Source organism: Marmota marmota, unplaced genomic scaffold (assembly GCF_001458135.2).
Source record: "Marmota marmota marmota unplaced genomic scaffold, marMar, whole genome shotgun sequence".
In the NCBI taxonomy this organism is placed as follows: Eukaryota; Metazoa; Chordata; class Mammalia; order Rodentia; family Sciuridae; genus Marmota; species Marmota marmota.
In genome coordinates, this window is record NW_025999949.1 from 19,406,571 (window position 1) to 19,428,757 (window position 22,187).

General features: G+C 40.0%; 1 protein-coding gene across 1 annotated transcript in view; it reads right to left on the minus strand.

Annotated features, from left to right (window-relative positions):
- Positions 1 to 16,086, minus strand: part of Sntb1 (syntrophin beta 1) — a 157,986-nt gene extending 141,900 nt beyond the window's left edge. Inside the window, exon 1 of the mRNA XM_048802065.1 lies at positions 15,915 to 16,086. The gene's annotated coding sequence lies outside the window, so the exon portion shown is untranslated. The remainder of the gene's footprint in view (positions 1 to 15,914) is intronic.
- Between the last annotated feature and the right edge of the window lie 6,101 nt (positions 16,087 to 22,187).

Consider the following 22,187-nt stretch of genomic DNA (forward strand, 5'->3'; position numbering starts at 1 on the left):
AATCATCCTATTTTAGATGATGTAGTCATTCAATGGGACCTGCCTCGATTCTTCAACAAAGCAAGATCATTGCCCCAGAGTAAGCCAATGGACCCAGAGAAAGCTACCTATTGCACAGGTCATCCGGTAACCATCTAGAGCACTCTGATTGAGTATTCATCCAATTCAACAAACATTGGAAGAGTTCTTCTATGAGAAGGGCTCTGAGTGTTGAGTTCTCACAGTGAAGGAGATGGATTGGCTCCCTGCCCTGCAGGTGCTCACATCCCAGTGTTCATGTGCATGCTGGGAGATGGGTGGAGAGAGACATTAAACAAACAGAGAATATAAAGCACTGTTCTTAAAGAGACATGCACTAGAGGACTTAGGTCTGTCCCAGTTCATACAGAGCCATTCACAGCTGGTCCCTGCCTAGATGATCTGGTTCCTGTAGTTCACAAGTAAGCACTGTTCCTCTGAATGTGGCATGTTCTTTCCTGGCTCTATTCTTTGCGTATGTAGTTTCCTCTGCATGGAAATCTATCTGGAGAACTTCTCTCTGTATCCTCAAAGTCTCACTTTCAGCAAGACCTCCTTTCATGAATTGCTCCTAACAGCTCCAGACACACCTCCTTCCAAATCCAATCATACTTTGTGGTGACTTTCACTGAAATCAACATCTTCAATACCATGAATATCATGATGATGAATTATTCCATGCCAGGCACTATGCTAATCAATTTACAAATGTTTGGAAACTTACAATTACATGCAATTATTTGTTTGCCTAAAGGTCTGTCTAGGGGGATCATAGGTCCACAAGGTTGAGCAACTACTTTACAATGAATATTAAAACTCTAGACTCTGGAGCTAGATTTTGCAGTTTTACATTGCATCTCTGCCATCTGTCAACTGTATGAGCTTGGAAAAATTTCCTTAATGTCCTGATGCCTCCATTTCTCTACCTGTAGAATAAGGACAAATAGTAGAGCTTATCTCAGGTTTTATGAAGACTGAATAGTTCACACACATAAAGAGTGTTCAGTATGTAGTAAGTACTCATGAGAGGTAGAAAAAATAAAACTCAGCAATTGCCTGTTCACACCTGTATCACAGCAATTAGCACAAATGTCTGGCTATAAAACATGGCATTATTGAGCAGATGAATAACAAATAGGATCTTCAACATACAATTTCTCACATACTTGTTTTTTAGGAGGAAGAGTCGTAACTAATCTTTATTACAGGGAAAGTAGTAGAAGCCAGAAAGTATCAATCACTCCTTCAAGGTTACAATCCAAGGAGTAACAGACCAGGATCAGGAATCTGTGTATTCTATCTTACAAAACAGCAAGCTTTGTCTGGAATGATCCAGATAGGAATATTTTGGGACCACATAGGTCTTAGGGTCTCTGTGACAACCTCATTCTGCTATGGCGGCACAAAATATGTTACAGATGATATGTAAATACATTGGTGTGGCTACATTCAAATAACATTTCATTTACAAAAACAGGCAGCCAGCCAGGTCAGATTTAACCCACGGGCTGCAGTTAGCCAACTTTGGCTTTAGAACAATAACAATAACTAGCTATTATTGATTAATTAATGAGGTACTGGGCCCGCTCTAAACATGTGAAGTATACTAGCTCATTAAGAGCAATTCTAGGAGGCAGGAATATGATTGTGCCTAACTTATAGGCAAGGAAGGAATGGCATGGAGAATGGGAGTAACCTGCCCAGAGTCAGCAGTGTTGACTGGCAGCCCAAGATCTGAACTGAGGTGGTCTAGCTCTAAAGCCCCTAACTGCTGTCTGTGTTCTTTCCTTGTGTGCTGCATGCCACCAATACACATATGTTTGTTCAACCACAAAATTTTTAAAATTCATGCTTTTAAGAAGGCTTGTTTTGTCTGCAATGTTTTATTTGCATAAAGAAAAAGACAAACCAAGCTCAAAGGAGGCTGGAACTACTGGAACCTTCCTCATTTGGCATCCAGTATTACAGGGCTGATAGTCCAGACTCCTTCAGAGCCCGAAGGTAGGAACAACCCAATAGCTGATTTGGAGGGTATTGCTTTCACCACTTCCAGTTTCTAGATAGATGCTGGAGGGATACCTAATGCCTTCAATGACAAAATTAAGGTTTTAATTAAAAACTAAGATTTTTAATTTTTAGGCCCAGACTAAGGAGATAAAAATAATAGGGATAAGATAGAAAGATCTGTTATTGCATATTCAAAAGAAAATTTACTGTAGCAGGTACAAGGAGAAGTACACTATAAATAGTTCATGTGAAAGAAGATGCTAAAGATTTCCATGGCTGTGGTTGCCATAATAAAGTAATAGGACATTAAACTCCGCTGATTGAAGTGTACTGTTCAGAAAAGGAAAGTACATTCCTTCTCTCTCGACCTTCTTATCAGCCCATACCCTGAAGCCTTAACAGATTAGACAGGATATAAATGAAGGTAAAAGGGGGACCAGGTTGTTGAAAGGTCAAGAAATAAAGAGGCCGTATCTTACCTAAAATACATTAAGACACTGTGGTAAAGAGTATGAGTACTGAAATCTGATGCTGAGGGTGAATTCCTAGCTCTTCTATTGTTCAGCTTTGTGGCCCTGAGCAAATCATTTAGTCCAGGTTAATTCTTTTGCCTATCTCATAGGGTTGTAGTGAGATTAAGCAAACGAATATAAGTAAAAATTTACCAGGAACTTGGCATAGTAAATACAGTAAGCGCCAGTTATTATTATTAGGCATTATGTAACCTACAACAGGAAGGTTTATGAGACCTATGTAAAGGAGAGCTGGGCTAAGCTCACTCTGCAAAGTAGAGTCATGATCAATGAGCCCAAGTTATAGAGGTAAGATCTGAGTTTAATATAAGAAAAATTGTAATGATGAACTCCCTATTGCTGGTGATATTCAAGTAAAAATCGGCTGAGATATCTCTCTGACATGTCACATAAAAGAATTCTACTTTGTGGAAGAGAAGATTGTTTCTCAAATCCCTTAAGCTGTCATGTGCTAAGATTTCTTCTGGAATGTGGTTAATCAAGATGCCTACCCCAAACACTCCACCAGAGCAAGGTCAGTTCTGGGTTGTATTGCCATTAAAAACCATGCTGTATTTCTTCACTATCGCATGTCTGTGAGCTACATATTAGATGTGAGACAACAGGGTAGTTTTTTAAGCTACCTGAGTCACCTTAAAGTGATAAAAATAATGACTTCTTTAGAGAGGCAACACGGTGCAGTAATTTTAATATATGAGCCTCAGAGTCAGAGGATCTGGGTTTGAGTCCCAAATCCCCCAAATCTTCCACTTACAAGCTGAGCTTCTTTGAGAAAGATATGTGACCTCTCTGCATTTCTGCATCACTTGATAATATTAGAATCTATATCACGGACATTATAGGGATTAAATTATTTTAACAAATGTATACAAAGCTCTCAGGACAGTGCCTAGAACATACATAGCATTCAAATTTAAGTATTACTACCATGATAACAGTGTTGTTATGAGACTTCAGTGAGAAAGTGCATTACAAGGGTACCATTCTCTTTTCTAACTTGAGGACTATCAAAATTTATGAATGCTTGAGAATACAATTTTATTTATTTATTTATTTTTGCACATAAATTAAGTCCCAGTCTGCATTGTGTGGACCAGATACTGTAGGATAACTTATCATTTGGACATTGAAATTCTTGCTTCTGAGGATTTTATGATTGTTTTAGTCAGCTTTTTCATTGCTGTGACCAGAAGACCTGACAAAAACAATTAGAGGAGAAAAAGTTTATTTGGAGACTTGAGGTTTCAGAGGTCTCAGTCCACAGACAGCCAGCTCCCTTCCTCAGGGCTCAAGATGAGACAGAAAATCATGGTGGAAGAGTATGGAGAAGGGAAGCGGCTCACATGATGATAAGGGAGCAGAGAGACTCCACTCACCACGTGCAAAGTATATACATACCCCAAAGACATGCCCCTAATGCCCACCTCTTGTAGCCATACCCTACCTGCCTTCAGTTACCACTCAGGTACTCTAATAGAGATGGATTCACTGATTGGTTTAGGGCTCTCATAACCCAAATGTTTCACCTGTGAATGTTCTATTGTCTCACACATGAGTTTTTTGGGGACACCTAGTATCTAAACTATAACAATGATTATGCCAAGGAGAAAAAGCATACAAACCTCAAATCCAATAATTGCTATAGAATATAATTCAATACACACAAAAATTGTCTACAATTTATTCCTCAGATATTAGTAGATATAGAGAGGTCATGGATTAATGACATTTTCAGGCTTCATCCTCAACAATTTGCCAAAATGTCCCTCACACCGTCACAGGTAATCACTTTGTAGCTTCCTTGTAAAATATAGCAACTATTTTAACAGCTAAACCTCAACATCTGAAGAAGAGCACATAACAGGCAGTAGGGCTGTCTGAATCCTCAACTCCTAATACTGTCTTCACTTTTTTCTAAACTGAAGACCATATGTGATTTGGACTTCATCTCAGACGGCAAGAAGTGCCCCTCTCACTTCCCCCCTTCCAGGTATCTCTGGAAGATAAACTCTATTATTCCAGGAGTAGGTTGATAATAACATCCCCAAAATCAAACTAGGGGCTTGGTGAATTTGCAATTACTCTTCAGTTGCAGAAGCCCAGAGTCATTAAGTTTTTCCAAAGGAAATCCCATGTAGCCAATAAAATATCATAACCAAGAGAAACTTGGGCTAGGTGTGAGTTTTGATTTTTTCACTCTAGACTGGAAAGGCTGCTCACCCAAAGTAATCATGGAGGTGGAGGTTTCTGATGGTAAGGTGGGCATCAAGTTTCATTCAACTAGATGATGTTAGGAACACCTGCTATTTTGAAAGTTCTCTGTAGCCCTTGCATGTGCACAACTCCATTTTGTGCTTACTGCCATTTCCATCTGAAACATACTTCAGAGGACTTTTAGTAACTGGCTATGCATCTATTGCTGGAGACTTCCATGACCAAGTGAGTGAGTATAACAACTTCCCCCAGTAAATTCTACCTCTTTCTTAAACACACACGTACACACAGACACAGCTTGCAACTCACTGCCAATGCTATAGGACTCACCAGAACTGACCTCACTGGGCATCGGCACTGGATCTCCTCATAAATGTTAGATTTAGCCTTGTCTTGAGCAATACTCTTTCAGAAGAGTAGTGTCTAAGAATTATATCAGGATGACATAGGAGAGACCCAAGCAACCCTCTTGGGTATGATGGAAAGATCTAGGAGAATAAGACCTCACAAGACTTAGCTCTAAACCTCCAGAGGCTTCACTTGACTCTGAAAAGTCAAGATAATCGATTTTTTAAAAGGGGTAAAAAAGGGCTGGTAGTGAACATTGGTAAATGGATGCAACCTCTTACAAAAAATCAACCATATGAAAATTAACAATGAAAAAATGCAAGCAAATTGGGGTTCACAAAGTTTAAGTGTCTTACCACAAGTAAGTACCAGTTCTGGAATTTGATCCCACATCCTCTAAATCTAATTTCAAAATCACTTTCACCATGATCACAACTGTACTAATCCAACTAGTTCAAGTAACATGGGGCATGTGGTAGATTACTGTGACTAATGAGCAAAAGGTTACTGCTGATGCTGAGAACATCTGTGGATGATGATAAATTAATAAACATATCTTGTAAAGATCACGTTAGAATTTGAATTGTCAAATATTCCCCATTTGTCATAGGGGAAAATCTAAGGTTGTATAGGAAAGATTGAAAAATAGACAAAGTTCTGTCATGTTTAATGGAATAAAAATGAGAAGAGAAAATATTATAAATAAAAGAGAAAGGAACAAAAGGCATGGGATTAAAAATAAAAGAACACTTCTGACACTTTTATGATAATAAATTTGAAAACTCTGACAGAATGCACAAATTTCTAAAAATAAATAAATAAACAAATAAACTTAGGTGGAAATAGAGAACATAGTTAATCTTATAACTGCTAAAGGGATAAAAACACTGGGTAAAACTCTCACACACAAAAAAAAATACCAGAACCAAATTTAATAGTGGTTTGAGCCATTTTTTTTTCCAAAGAAGAGCTTATTTGCATCTAGACAAAAAAAAGAGTCCTCCCAATTTATTTATGAAGCTAGTATCATTTTAATCACAAAACCAGACAAGGATGATGTCAAAAAGGAAAATTTCCAACCATTTTATTGTTAGATAGAAATACAAAATGCTAAGCAAAATATCAAATAACCAAGTCTAACAATATACATAGGAGACAGCAGTAAAGCATGAACAAGTTTGGAATATATGAAAAATTCAGGATTGGTTAAATATTAAAATGTATAATTATGATTCAGCATATTACTAGATGAAAGGACAAAGTATATGCTTACTTAAATAAATGAAGAGAATTCACTTTATAATTTATAAATTCTAGCAGGTGGTTATATAAAAAAACAAAGTTCCTAAGTAAACTCAAGATAGAAGGTAACTTCCTTAGCTTGATGGAGGGTATCTACTGGAGGATTTTGCAAACATTTAAAGGGAGAAATTGTGCAAACATATTCTCAAGGACTGAGGAAAAGACATCATTTATTGTTGCTGTATGCAGCACTGCACTGAGGTCCTGGGCCAGGCAGAAAGGCAAGAAGCAGCAACTCAAGGTATGAGGATTGAAGTGTTAAAAAAAATGAAGGAGTGAATGTACGAATAAATAAATGAAAGAAACAAGGTAGAAAAGAAAGTAAGGAAAGGAACAGGGGCGGGTGGAGGCGGGTGGAAGGGATGGATGGATGGAGGTGGGGAGGGAGGGAGGATTGATAGGATAAAGCGTCTAGAACTCATTATACGGGAATTGCCATCATAGCAGGGGTCCTGATCTTCTCAGTGGTCATTAGCAAATCATTTAACCCTCTAATATTCTTAAGCTTTCTTATCTATAAAATTAGGGTTTTTAACTACCTTGGATACTTGGGTTGATAGTAATGTCATTAAAAAAAAACAGGTAACATGGGAAGTACAGACTTGGGGATCAGAGTAAACTATTTTATCTTTGGGGATAGAGTCAGCTTTTTGTTGCTATGACAAATATAATAGAAACAACTTATAGAGGAAAGATTAATTTTGGCTCAGGGTTTCAGAGGTTTAATCCACAGTCTGTTGGCACCATTGCTTTGGGTTTGAGGGAGGCAGAACATAATGGCACAAGGGTATGGGACAGAAAAGCTGCTTGGCTCATAGCAATAGGAAAGAGGATCTATCTATCTATCTATCTATCTATCTATCTATCTATCCATCCATCCATCCATCCACCTATCCATCCATAGAGAGAGGTAGGGAGGAAGGGAGGAATGGAGGGCACAGGGACAGATATAGCCCTCAAGGACACACTTGTCTCTCCCTTCTACTAGGTCTCACCTCCTGCACTTTCTTCCTCCACCCAATAGTCCATTCAAATTACAAATCCCTTGGTGGATTAATCAACTAATGAGGTTAGACCCCTCATGATCCAGTCACTTCTAAAGGACACAGCTTTTGAAACTGCTACATTGGAGTGAAGCTTTCAACACATGAGCCTCTGGAGGACTTCCAGGTCCAAACTATAACAGATGTGGACAGAGCACCTGTGAAGAGACAGAGGTTAACAGATGTTGAATTATGAATCTGAAGCTCTGGGAAGTGGCCAGGGCTATATTTTAGTCCCAGTGGAAAGTGATATAATCCAGCAATCTTACTGAGTGCTAACTAAATGCTCAGGGTTTTACATAGATTATGTCTCTTGCTTTTCACAATAACCTGTGAGCTAGATCTCTCATTAGTCACAGTTTATAGAAGAGAACACAGAAGGAGAAACGCTTACATAAGGCCACACCTCCTCAAGGCATGGTGTCCACTCCAGCCTCAGTGGCATTCCACAGCCTGTCTCTACCCCACTTGCTGCACTGATCTGCCACTTGGACCTTGATCCGGCTTTTGAGGCCTTCCAATCTTGGTAGTACTGCCTTGCATTCCAAGTTACCCACAATATCCACCCCCACCTTCTCTGCAAAAGGCCCAGAGACAACCAAAAGGGCAAAAGGTCAAGATCAAAGCTGGAAAGGGAAGTATCTTTTGAACCCTACAGATGACTTCAACCCTTCTTCCCTTTCCAAAGCACTATCATGTTCTCTGTTCTAATCTTGGAGCAGAGAAGAAGAGGGAGGAGATTATGGGTGTCGTGAAGGGGGAGTTCAAACCAAACAACAGGAAACCCACTGGGTTACTCAAGAATGTCCATAGTTGAACAAAAAAAATCCCAGAACCAGGCCAATCTGGCTTATGCTCCTGACTGCCCCACAAACGGCTCCACAGAACACTTCCTGGCACCCCTAAGCCTCAGTCTCTGCAACTGTAACATAACAAGCAATCCACTCAGATATTTGCAATAAATATTCAACTAGATAATAACAAATATTCAGAAATATTCTAAAAGGCAACTTGACCTAGGTACCAATATGAGTCTCAAAACAATCAACAGAAAATATTTTAGGGCATATCTGCCTACGCTTAGAGATGAATCTAAAGTAAATATCTTGTTGTCTTATGCAAAACATTGGAATCCAGGAATTCATGGACAGAGAACAAAACTAGAGTTTTAAGAAACCCAGAGCAGGAAGCATGAAAAATATCCTAAATTAATTTTGTGATACGTGTCGCTGCTTCTATATAAGCGCTTACATAGTGATATTCCTGATTCTAGGTATGAAACTCAGCAGTTTCTTTTCTTTCTTTTTCTGTTTGTTTTCTTTTTCTTTCTGTCTTTTATTTTTATTTATTTTTTGGGGGTACTGGGAATTGAACAAAGGGGCTCTTAACCACTGAGCCACATACTCAGCCCTTTCTTGTATTTTAATTAGAGACAGAGTCTTGCTGAGTTGCTTAGGGCTTCGCTAAGTTGCTGAGGCTGGCTTTGAAATCGTGATGCTCCTGCCTCAGGTTCCTGAGCATCTGGGAATACAGGCGTGCATCACCGCACTGGGCAAACTAAGCAATTTCTATAGGCTGAAGCAAGACTTGATTGTCACAATGTTTGTAATGCTGTTAAATAAAATATTATTTTTAAAGATCATTTAAAAAAATCTTTACACTTTCCAAATGTTATTTCCATAAGGTTAAGTATACCCCAAGGTCTCACTGCTTCCTCAGACCAGAGCGTAAGGGCTGTCATATAATAGATCTGGCCAAGGAAACTCTTACCATTCATTGTCCCAGGCCTCCATGCAAACCTATCATAAAATGGTATCTGTGGATGCCCTTGGGCGTCTGGCACCAAAGAGCTCGAAGAATTTTGTCTTGGAAAAATATAAGTCCTTTACTTTCTATGAAGGTCCAAACTTTTCACACCTTTTTCTACTTTGTTCAACAGATAATGCTTATCTAAATATACTACCTTGTTGGACAAGCCTACAAGTCATGCAGGATTTGTGACCCAAGGAGACTTAAGAGGACTCTGATATCTAATCACATATTTATAGCTTAATGTGCTATCTATAATAACAGAGACAGAAACTCAAAAACAAACTTTTTCATCAAAATAATTTATCCTGTTCATTGTATACCAAAAAGAATACTACCCATCTTTTTTTTTTTTTTAATCCTTGGGTAATACTCAAATACTTTAAAAATGAAATCTCTGCTTTAAGGAAATCCACCCACAGTATATTATATGGTATTCTAATTACTTCCAAGAAATAGTTCCTCCCAGGTCTGCAATCATTTCCAAACATTAAGACACACTTCAGTGAATCATACTTGAGGTTCATGGAATTGTAGCTTTATAAGTGAATTACACTTGTAATGAATTTTCTACCAGAACTTAGAAATACATGACTTTATTCATACACTGAATGAGATGTACATAATCCTAAAATTTTTAACAATTCTGGGTGCCAACAAGAGGTCAGGGAGAGAAACACTAGAACTATAAAATAATGGTTTTTACGGACATTTCTTAATATGATGATAAATTATGTAGTCACTTAGAAAAGTGTAGTAGCAGTAAAGATTTCACTTGATGAGACACTGCAATGACATAATAAATATATTAATACCACAGGGCACTCATTCCTCCTTTGACCTCAACTGTAATAGTAATAGTAAAATCCTTCAAAAGTTCATAAGTGTCTATACATGAACTGAATGAACATATTTATACCTCACTATAATTTATTTTGCATACAAAGAAGCTGAATCTCAGGCAGGGTGACTTTCCTGACATCATCTGCATAGTAAGTTGTGGAATAGGGATTCGAACTCAAGGCCCTCGCCATTAATCACCACACATACTTTGTATCTGAGATACTGGTCCACTCTCGTTTCTTCTTTCCAGTACTTAATCATGCATTTGCAAAAACTCATCTTTGTTCCCAGGAAGAAAAGAATCTGAAAATGAATAGGTTGCCTAGAGCAGAAATATACATATGGTCATTATTGAAAATTGTTTCCAAGAGGAAAATCCTGGATTTGAGAGTGAGGATGAACACTCTTGAGTTATTCTCTTTTTGCTGCAGGAGGATGAACAATGCATTTAATGTTTCTAAAGAGTAAAGGCTTCCTTATCTATCTATACCCCCCATAGGAGCCGTATGTTTTAAATTTGGTTAAATGAGTGAAATGCTCAGATCTTCAGTGCATCTTTAAATCAGCTTGAAGGAACACATATTGACATATAAAATTTCTATCAGGAGAACATTATCCTGTCTGATGGAAGCTATTCCTCTCATGCTTTTTTTCAGTCATCATCCTGTTCCTAGAAAAGAAGTCACTGACCTGCTTCAGATCTAATTGCTTAGTCTAGAATTTTCTATGAGTGGAAGTATACTACCTTTGTTTGTCCAACTTTTTTGACTCAGTAAAATATTTCTGAGGTTCACCCATGCAATAATATTTCATTTTCATGCAATAATATTTCATTTTCAATAATAACAACTTGAAGTTCTTATGAAGGATTAAAAGAGATAATTTACATTAGTACCTGTAAAGGGTTCTATGAAAAATAGCTCTTGATATTATTATACAAAAGAGGAAATTCAGGAACAGAACAGAGCTAGAATCAAAAGAGGAAGTGTCTGCAACAGTCTTAGGCCAGGTCATATTTGAAGAAATGTTTTGATTCCTGGAGTCTCTTATACCATATTATTTATGATCCCATACCAGAAGCATGAATATTTGATGTTTTTCTCTTTAACTGAGTTGAAATTAGTCTGCCAGAGGAACAATAACATCTTTTGCACTGCAGAGATACCAAGGGTACCTTCCACATGTACTTCTGAAACATTTTCCTTTGCTCACCTTGGAGACAGAGCCCCACCTATGTCAGATTACATTTGAGAGTACAGTGTGAGAAAAGCCATCCATAACGCTGTCTCCAGTGGGAGCCAGACTCCTGCCATCAATGCTGGTGAGCTGTTTAATTTCAGTTTTTCTAATATTGAATCTCACAGAGAGTGAGCCTGCCACAATAAATAAACCCACACTTCAGAGGAAACAGAGCCATGGAGGCATCTACCTGAGTCCTTTCTATCTGGCAAAGGCATTCTTCATTAAAAATAATGGTACTCAACATAGGAGGGGTCGGGAGGGGGAGCATGGGAGGAATAGAGGAACTCTAGATAGGACAGAGGGGTGGAAGGGGAAGGGAGTGGGCAGGTGGTTAGAAATGATGGTGGAATGTGATGGACATTATTATTCAAAGTACATGTATGAAGACACGAATTGGTGTGAATATACTTTGTATACAACCAGGGAGAGGAAAAATTGTGCTTTATATGTGTAATAAGAATTGTAATGCATTCCGCTGTCATATATAAAGAAAAAAAATTATTGGGTGTTGTCCCTTGAAGATAACTCGAGTAATAGGAAATGGATGGCTACTGAAAGGCTTAAAATGTGTGTCTTCACTGAATGCAAATTCCTGATTTAGAGATCCTCAGAAAACCCACTTCTCCTCTGACCCCTGCAGCATACAGAAGTGGCCAGACATACCTGAATCCCAGCAATGAATATCACTTAGGTTCAATCTAGACCATTCCCTCCATTCCCTTCTCTTCCATGGTGTCCTGTACAACCATGGTAATTAGGATTGTAATATATCAGTGCAAAATAGGAAGTTTGGAGGAGAGTTTTAAATGAGGATACATAAATTTTTGTTTTTCATAATGTTACACTATCTACTATTTTTTCAAGTGAAAAATTAAAAGGTATCAAATACAAAACATTGTCCTAAATGATTTAAATTCACCCCTTGGCATCAATAAAATCAAACATGTTTCAATTGTCAAAATAAATAAATAAATAAAAGTTCATGGTTGAACGTTTGACTGTTTAAAACTCTCTTTTTTACCATAATACAATAAATAATTTTAAAAATATTCCCATAAAAGTCATGGTCATCTGCCCTATTGTATCCTGTTGGTAAAATTGTTTTGTATTGAATCATCATTGTTGTTAAACTGATTTTTGGAATTTCTTTAAAAAGGAATAAAACTGAAGATGTAGACATTTTTAATAAAATAATAGTAAAGAGGTTTCTACACACACACACACACACACACAAAGTACTCAAATCTAGATAGGAAGCAAGCACCACTCTCCTAGACTATTTCCAAGAATTACTTGAAGAGGGCGAGATGTAAATACAAATTCTGATCCCTCAAGTAAAAAGTTTAGAAGCCTCCCTGAGTCTAACTAACAGATGAGCTTGGGAAATGACCTCCTGTTCAGGTAACAACTTGAGCAAGATGGATGCCCTTCGAGGAATTGTCAAGAGGTAATAAATGTATTAAAATATCATGGTGGCAGGTTTCAAGTCAAATTTAGAGCAAGGTATAGAAGAAAACCTCAAAGTTATTGCAAGCCTGTGGGTGTAAGTTTCCATCCTGCTTCCTGCAGAAACAACATCTGTTCTTACATTCAGTACAAGTCACCTCTGATATTTATTGCATTTGCTGAATGCTGAAAGGATCTGAAATGTTAAACCTCTTGATCTGTCAGCAGTCCTGGATTTCTGTGAAAAGATGAGCTACATAATAGCACAAATTGGAGAAATTTCATGTATCCAAAAGACATAAATCCCCAACACAGTTGAATTCTCTTTCAATACACAACTGAAGAAGTTTTAAAATATATATCCAACCTTTCACTTTCTCTTCTTTTTTTTCTTCCTTCTCTTTTCCTTTTCTCTACATGTGCTGCTCCATTTCATTTAATAAGGTGCATCCAAGGTCATTCAGTCTCACTTTAACCCATTCAGTTCTCCCCAAAACAAATTTAGCCTAAATACTTGAAATTCAAAGCATGTGCTTGTTTGGTCTCATTAAACTCACAATATCCTTGTGGGAGAAGTATGGAATTTGGTTCATTATCCCAACTGTTAATGAAGGAGAAATTGCCTGTATTTAAGTGGGGTTTACATTTTATTTTTATCCAATGCTCATCTTTCTTGGTTCTTATTAAAAAAAAAAATAAGACTGGGAGTTATTTAACAGAGCCCAGAAAGCAAAAGCAAATTAGTTTTCTTCATGAGTTCTGCATGACAGGGAGAAAAGTGGTTGAAAAAAGAGAAAAAGACAGACTTGGGTTTCACAGTTTCAGTGTGTCTCTTTTAAAGGAGTGATAAACAACACAGGGCAAGACAATTACATTTCTATGCAAGGTTTCATGTGATGTCAAGCCCTCTGAGACACAGTTCCTTGGCACAAGCAGAGTCAATCGCCAGGGGCTGAAATGAAGGGTAACTGAGGTGCCTTCTTCTTTTTCTTGCTTTCTCCTTCTCCTTTTTTCATATTTATCAAGCACTCCCTTTATTTGTGATGTTGCCCTACCTACCCAGCAGGGTTGAAAACACAGCCAGAGGCCGGGTTCATAAAAAAAACCAAATCTCTAACTCATCAAGGAACCAGGGATTCTGGAGAAGGCAAGGAAGAGAAGCAGCTGATATTCAATCTGCACTGGTTTACCTTGGGAAAGCCTTCTGATTTAATCCAGGTGCAATTGTCAGTCTGTCCCAGGAGCGCCCGGGCATCCTTTCTCAGTGAGTCATCATAATGGTTTACATCATCATCTCTCCCACCAGGCTCTGAACTTCTTCATTTGAAAAACTCAGGTTTTTCATCTCAGTTGTCTTAGGGCTGAGTTCATAGTTGATCCCCAATAAATACATGATTAATGTACAAAAGAACAAATGAGTGAATATAGGCATAAATTTTCCCACTTCAAATATATCTTCCACAGACTAACTGCCTGAGGGTAAAGAATATATGCTGTGGATAATTTATTATTATTATTATTATATTATTATTTTATATTGATTATTGACAACTTTTACTTGGAATATACTTCAAAGTGTTCTTACACATTAGTAATCTTGAAATTTTATCCCTATTGAAAGTATTCATATATTTTGATGTTATTTTCTTTATACATTCACACAGAATAAAACTCGTTCCTTAGCCAACATTCTAGGTAAAATATTCTATTTTTGTGAAGGTCAGTACCTGCAGTTTATCATGGGTTCCAGCCACCGACTTTGCAAATGCACATCTTCCCACACTTGGGGAGGATGCTGTAGGTTTGGACACAGGGCTCTGTTTCTGGAGAGTTAATATTCAGTATTTTAATAGGTAATGAAAAGTTGTAACAATCAGAAATGCTCATGGCTACCAGCAGTGAGTTCTCGCTCATCAGAGGATTCCTGCAGAGGCTAGAAGTCTGCCGGGCTGCACCTCACGGAGGAACTAAGCCTGACACTGGTATTCAGTTTAGATGTCCTTGACCTTATCTTCAACATCAAATTCTAAAATATCATTATTTATGATGGCAAATAGAAAAATTTTCTAGTACTATTAAGTGGCTTGGGGACACTAAATAATTCACGTAAGGGCAAAGGCCAAGAAGGCCAGAGTCTGGACTTCTCTGAACATTAATTTCACTGCTGATTTCCTCACAGCAGTTTTCATGGATTTTAGTATTCTAGCTGTTAGTCAGCTTTCTATCTCTATAACAAAATACCTGAGATAATTAACTTATTATGAGGAAAGGTCTATTTTGGCTCACAATTTTGGAGGCTCTAGTCCATGATCAGTTGACCCCATTGCTTTGGGCCCATGGTGAGGTAGCATATCAAGGTGAAAATGCATGGAGGAGCAAAGCTGCCCTCCTCATGGCCAGCAGGTAAAAAGGAAGAAGAAGAGGCTAGAGTCTCACAATCCCTTTTGGGGGTATGTCCACAATGACATAGGGACTTTGCACCGGGCCCCACCTTTTAAAGGTACGAAAACCTCTCGTTAGTGCCACCTTGGATATGAAGCCTTAAACACATAGACCTTTGTGGGTCACTCATCCAAACCATAGCACCAGCCAAAAGAGCCAATCCTCTTTGCAGAAATCCTTAGGTTCTCCAGAAGGGAACTTCTGCTGATCTTAAAAGACCCTTGAACTTGTACTGAGTCTCTCCCTGGTTCATGGCTCTTTAGGCATTCATACAGATTCCCTTTTCCCACTAAGTACAGTGGTTCAGTCTTCCTACGCAAGCTAATCATAGGCCTGTAGGAAGCCACCCAGAAAAACATTAGGCAGACTGATTAGAATGCTACGATTCTGATCCTCAGGCCACTAAGGACCTCACTGATAATGGAAATGCAGTTTAATGTTCCTTTCAGTTCTGCCTAGAAGATATGAAATATCACCTGCTATCACAGAGCCGGCGATGCAGCCCAGTGAACCCCAGTCAAATGGGCCCACTCTACATTAAGACTGTTTTGCCAAGTTGCACAAGTTGAGAGCTAAAATACAGAGCTCTGACAGAGAAGGGGCCCAGACCAAAGGAACGCTTGGTTGACTCCAACGGACCAGGAAATGGATGGAAACTCCTGCTCACCAGTTTGCTCTTTTATTCCAGCTTTACCCCGTGGTACTCCATTTCAGGTTTACTGAGGAAGATTCTCAGTTAGCAATTGACGCTGAGCCTCCAGAGCCCTGAGGTTGCCTTTCTTCCTCATGAGGAACTTTCCAGCCTTGTAGCAGAAGCCGGGGCAGGAGGCCCCACAGCTGACCCTGCTGCTGACTGGCCCCTCCCCCGGCACAGATGGTAAATGGCCAGGAATGCAGGGTGGAAGGGAGCCAGGGTCAAGAGGGACTTTCCATTGTGATGCTCAGACCCTGACACAGGGCCAGACGCTGCCTTTCCACTCTCTACCTTTAAAGGGAGGCTCTGCAGGGCATTTTTAGAGCAAATGAAAATGAGATAGAAAACAAAGCCCTCTTTCCTCAAGTGGCTCAAAAAGCAAGCCTTTCAGTAGGGCCTAGGATGGGCTTGAGGTGGAAGGGAAGATGTGTTTGATGGTTTCTGTCCATCAGTCCTGAGCAGGCCCTTTCAGGACTGAGCCAGGCAACAGAGCCATTGCCCCCTCCACTCTTTGAGAGTTCTTTTCTGGGTCACATTGCTGTCCATGGGATAAGAAGTCCTGTAAGCCAAGGGGACATGCCCAATTAGAGCCTGTGTTCCTTTTCAGGATCTTAGATTCACCAAACTGGCCCCAAGCTTAGGTCCAGGGCATATGAGCATCCTTCCTCCCTGTCAGTCCTCCTGAGGTCATTGCACCACAGCAGGCCAATTCTGTAGGATCCAGCAGGAAAAGGGACAAAAGTTTAGTGGGACGTGGACAGAGTCAGTGTGGGCTTGGATATCCCCACATGGGAGCACAAAATGTGTGCAGTGCCTGAGGGGCCAGGGGTAGAAGAGGAGAGAGGACAGGCCTCTGGCCAGGGTTCCTTCTTTCTTGGCCTCCCACCAGCTTTCTCTCTGTTCCAAAGCAGAACCCTATGGATCCTCAATACCGTGCAGCAAAGGAGGAGCCCAATATATTTTATCTAATGTTTCTAAGTGAGACTGATAACTTGAACATATTAGACCTAAAGTACGTGGGGCTCCATTTGTTCTAATGTCCTGAACTCTGAAAATATTAGGAGTGGGCTGTTCTGGCCACATCCCTGCTCACTGTTTCTGGGATAGGCAACAGAGACTGTTGGCTTTTTACACGAAAGAGACTAATGATGGTTTGGGCAGCGGGAAGTGATGGTGCTGGGGGGCCCAGGAGGGGGCATCTGCAGCTACTAAAACCAATTTAGTGGTTAAGAGGAATTAAAACCAGTAGGAAAAAATCAAAATAGAGCACTTTTTCCAACTGTGGTTCCCTATAATCTCCAAATGCCACAAGCACTAAGGCAAAAGAGTGATAAAGCCATACAAAGAAGGAATGGAGAATGCTCTCCTGTGCCTTGAACTTGTGATTTCAGAACGACTTTGACGCTGTGACTAGGAAAGTGCAAGGAAGGATCTGCTTTGGGTCTGTCGAGATGCCCAGTCTGGCTGCTGTCCTAGCATCTGTCATCATACCATGTGATTCTCCTCAAAGGCAGGGAGACTTTTAGTTGAAGAAGGTAGCTTCATTGTTGAACTCATTGTCTTATTTGGTTTACCCCAAAAACAGATCCCAAGACTCAGAGTAGGGTGCAGATAGTTTATTTGGGAAATGATTCCAGGAAGCACAATCCAGGGTGGGGAAGGAGAGACAGGGAAGGAAGAAGAACCACTGTGGGGTTCTAGTGTCCCCCATGGTCACATGCACTCCCTCCTCTTAGCAGAGGATTTCACCTTTGCTCCTATTTTTACTCAGATCATGGGACATGACTTACTTTTTGTTCTCTTTCATGTAAAAAATCAATGACATAAGTGGTAGCCAAGGTTCAGAAAGCCAACAGCTCTTGCCTTCTTATTTGTAAACCAACTTCAAACTCTCTACATATTTTACTGAAGAAGTTATAGTTAAAACATAGCTTAGAACTTAGCTCCCACTTTCTCTTAGATATCTGCACTACCATCAAAGCTTCTGGAGATACCTGATGCCATAAATAATATGGGCAAAGACAGAGGCTATAATCTGACTTAATCTATATCAAGTCACTTCCTGGGTGCTGTCTGGAAACCCCCAGCTATGTTATGACCATAGGGAAAATTTCCATATGCACTAGGAGTAGCTGAATACCTTTCTTTGGAACCCAAACTGTGAATCTCTCCTCACCCTTCAGCTCTTAACTTGATGTGAGGGTGCAGCATTCTCCCTGGCTCTCAGGTCAAAACAGCGTGACATGGACCAGAAAGGTTAGATTGAAGCCCTCTTAGCAGGACACATAGCCAGTGAGCATCCAGTCTGACTCTCCGATCTTGTGACCCCATTTTCGTAAATGGATCTTTGCCTATTTTTCAGATCTGCCTACCATTTCCTGTTTCTATCTGCTGCAAGTGAATCCAACTCACTAAACAACAACTGAGCAGCCAATTACTGACTCAAGCGGGCAGGTCAAATTACTGGCTTTTCCTTTTTGCCTGACCCACTGCGATCAACCCACTCTGTCCTATCCTGAGTTATAATAAGATAGATTAGAAACCAATGTTAAGTACTATGAAAGGCATTGACCAGTACCTTTTATAAACCCAAACTTTGAAAATATCTCTTGGCAAATGCCTTCTATGCAGAGGTGACTTGCAGACGTCATTTACTGCTCTGGCAGGACAATCAGCTAAACAGAAAATGAAGCTGCCTGATCATGATAATCACGATGCCAAATCAGGAGCGGGTGGGGAAATATAGCATATTTATTTGTTGAGAATGAGGGTGGGTGATTCCCTTGCCCCTCCACAGGCACCTCGATCTATCAGTCATCAAATATTCTCCAAAAGCCTCCCAGAGACTATGCTGAGATTAGGCACCAGCTTAAGAGTCTTAAGTCAGGCATGAGGAAGAATTTTCTGACCGTAATTAGGGGATTTAAGTACTTAGGTGTATTCCTGAGATGATCTTGGGTAGCCTCCCTGCTCTTAGAAATGCATTAAGATTTTGGGGGGAAGCTAAATCACTGATTTCCTGGTGAGTTCCCCCAAACCCTAGAATGTCAAGGAAATGTAGATTTCTGTGAAGGGATTATACAAATATTTGGTTAGGATTTCATTTTTTAATTAAAAATTATCTTGACTATTAAAAAATGGTAATAAAAAGTGGTGCCCATGTATTTAAATGTGACTTACATAAAACTTTGACACAGTGGAGCACTAAGGTTTGGGCTGCTGCTCCAAGTTTAATTTATTGTACACAGACCTTGAAATTAAGCTTCTCTTACAGCACATATGTAGCCAATTGCAATGGCATCTGTTAAATAATAATGACCACTTACAAATACTCTCCTGTGTAGACCACGATCCTCTCGCTCCTAGACCATCCAAACAAGATGCTGAGGCTCATATAAAACTTCAAATGTCACCCCCACCATCCAATTAAAAGTTGTTGTCTAATGAAACAGACTTATTACTCTAATTGGCTGGCTTTTTAATGAGTGTGATAAAGCCGTACTTATCAAATAAATTCATGTAAACATAACAATGCCATTTTTATTTGTGTCTATTCATTGATGTTTGATATAGATTCCTTTGGGGAAAATGTTACTGTTAAAAATAACTTTGAGACCACTAGTTTAGATAAAGATAGGTAGTGACTTCAAAGTTCCTTTTCTATCTGATTATTTTATCCCTACACTTGTTCCAACTGCATTAGAAAAATGGAATTTTAATATGCAAAAATATTCATGGGATTATGGGTTTTCTAAGTAAATGAAGTAGATTTCAGATAAGCTGCATGTAGCATTTATTTTAAAAATATATGCAGTCATCCCTTGGTATCTATGAGGGATCAATGGTCTCAGGATCTATTTCTGCAGATGCCCAAGTCCCTTCTATAAATCAATGCCTATCTGCACATACCTATCCACATCCTTCAGTATACTCTGAGCCATGTCTATGTTACTCATAATACAAGGTTAAGTAGTTGTTGCTGTATTGCTGAGGGAATAATGACAAGAAAAAAAAAAGTCCAAACATGTTCAGTATGGAAATAATTTTTTAAAAATATTTTCAATCTATGGTTTGTTAAATCCATGGTTGCAGAACCCACAGATGTGGAAGGCCAATGGTACATATGTAGATGTACACACATACACACCCATAACAGCTCCCGAGTTAGTGCGCTGGCTTAGATATGTCGGCAACTAGGGAGATGTCCCAGTTCTCTCCCTTGAAACTGTGTGTCCCTGGGCATACCTGACCTCTCTCGACAACAAATTTTTCTCATCTACAAAATGGAGGTAATAATACCTACCCATCAAGATGGTCATAAAGAAAATCACACATGCTTAGAACCTGCTACAGTTTGGATCTTGACTGTCCCCTAAAGTTCCATCTGCTGAAGGCTTGGTCCCCAGAGTGGTGAAAGTGGTGAAACTAGGAGGTAGAGGCATCTTTGAGAGCTAAGGGCTCTTGAAGGGGAAGATGGGATTGTGGCTCCCTCCTCACTTTCTTTTGCTTCCTGGTCCTGAGGTGAGTGGTTTTGCTCCACCATGTGCTGTCACCATGATGTACTGCCACATTACAGGTCCAAAGCAATGGGACCAGCTGATCATGAATTGGAACCTCTGTAACTGTGAGTGAAAGTAAACTTTTATTTTTAAAAGTTGATTATCTCAGGTATTTTGTTATAGTAATGGACAGCTGAGCTGATTAACACAGCCCGAGTACCATGCCTAGCACATATTAAATGCCCAGTAAATGGAAGTTATGATTATCACTAGGAAATGGTTCTTGCCACAGGGTATTTCCAGTCTGGTGGGAAAGGTAGAAGACTTTTGAACAGATAAATTAATATTAGAACTCAACTATCAGTCCTCGAGAAGCATGGAAGAACTCAAAAGAGAGATGCTGGATGAAGACAGGAGGTCTGAAGCTGTGTTCATTCTCCATGAAGAAAAGAGATTACTTCAGGATCTGCTAAGATCTTTGGATTCTTGAAGTTAGAAAGAAAGCTCACGGAAGACAACAGAGTGAAAGGCTTTGGAGATTCATCGATGTTTTGGCTGTAGGTTCAGCTTTGGTACCTTACAAAGGAGCCCTGCTTCATGGGCACCTAAAAAACACACGGGGGCATTATGGTCAGTCGGAGTTCCTGCGTCCCCTGATAATGCTCAGGCTTTCAGATAAGAGGCAGCTGCAGGCCCAGGCCTGCCGGCCTTAATTAGCTCCTTTCCTTGACTTCTCTGCTACAGAACACAGAGTCCCGTCACCTTGCGTCACCTGCCAGGCAGGGTTATGCATCTCACTCAGCTCTCAGAATAAAGTTCCCTCCACACACGCACAAGGAGCTGAGCTCCTCAGCCCACGCCACATTCCAGCTTTCAAACTCCGAAAGCTATTTTTAGGTGAGATGCCCTTCTAGGGAACATGGAGTGGGGAAGAGATTCGAGTAACATGAGGGAAGGAAAGCACCAGAGCTTAAAGAGACAGCTGCAATTTAACTCACCAATCTCTAACCCCATTTCAAACTTTGGAAACCACCTGTGGTTGCTGTTGTTGTTGCAGCGAAATGGAAAACAGATAAGAAAGGTAAGGCCCCCAAAGAAGATGTTAACTAGGGAGGGAGAAAAGCAGGTTGGCAGAGTCACAAGTTGGAATAGGGGCAGAGCAGGGAGATGGAGGTGGGGCTGAAAAGAAGAGCAGGGAACCAGTGAGGGTCCACTGAAGCCTGTGGTCAAGAAGCACAAGGCCGAGTGGGGCCCAGCGAGCAGCCTAGAAAGGAGAGAAAGGGAGGAGAGTAGGGGGGTGTAGAATATGGGGGCTCCACGCCACAGCCCTCTTTCCACTACCTGCACCCCGACTTTGCCTACAGCTGTGGTGGACAGTTCTTTCAGACCCTGAGTTTCTCATCTTCAAGCTCCTCAGTGTCTCAGCCTCAGAACTTCTGCGAAGCTGCAGAACTCACTCAGCCAGGCACCAGGAGTTCATGGGAGGCTGGGATGGGACAGGAGACAGAAGGAGCAGGGGTGAGGGGAGGAGACCGTGGCTAACAGTCCAGCCTTCAAACTCTAATTATTCTAGGGCAGGCTGAACAATTCCTCTATAAGGGTACCCAATGAAATTCAACCCCAGTTGTGCAAAGTGGTAGCCAGCTCAATATTACCTGTTTTATGGATTCACCTTCCCTGTATCAATCCTGACTTTTCCTCATTCCACTTTTTCAGATTACCTTCTAAATAAACTACCTACATGGTG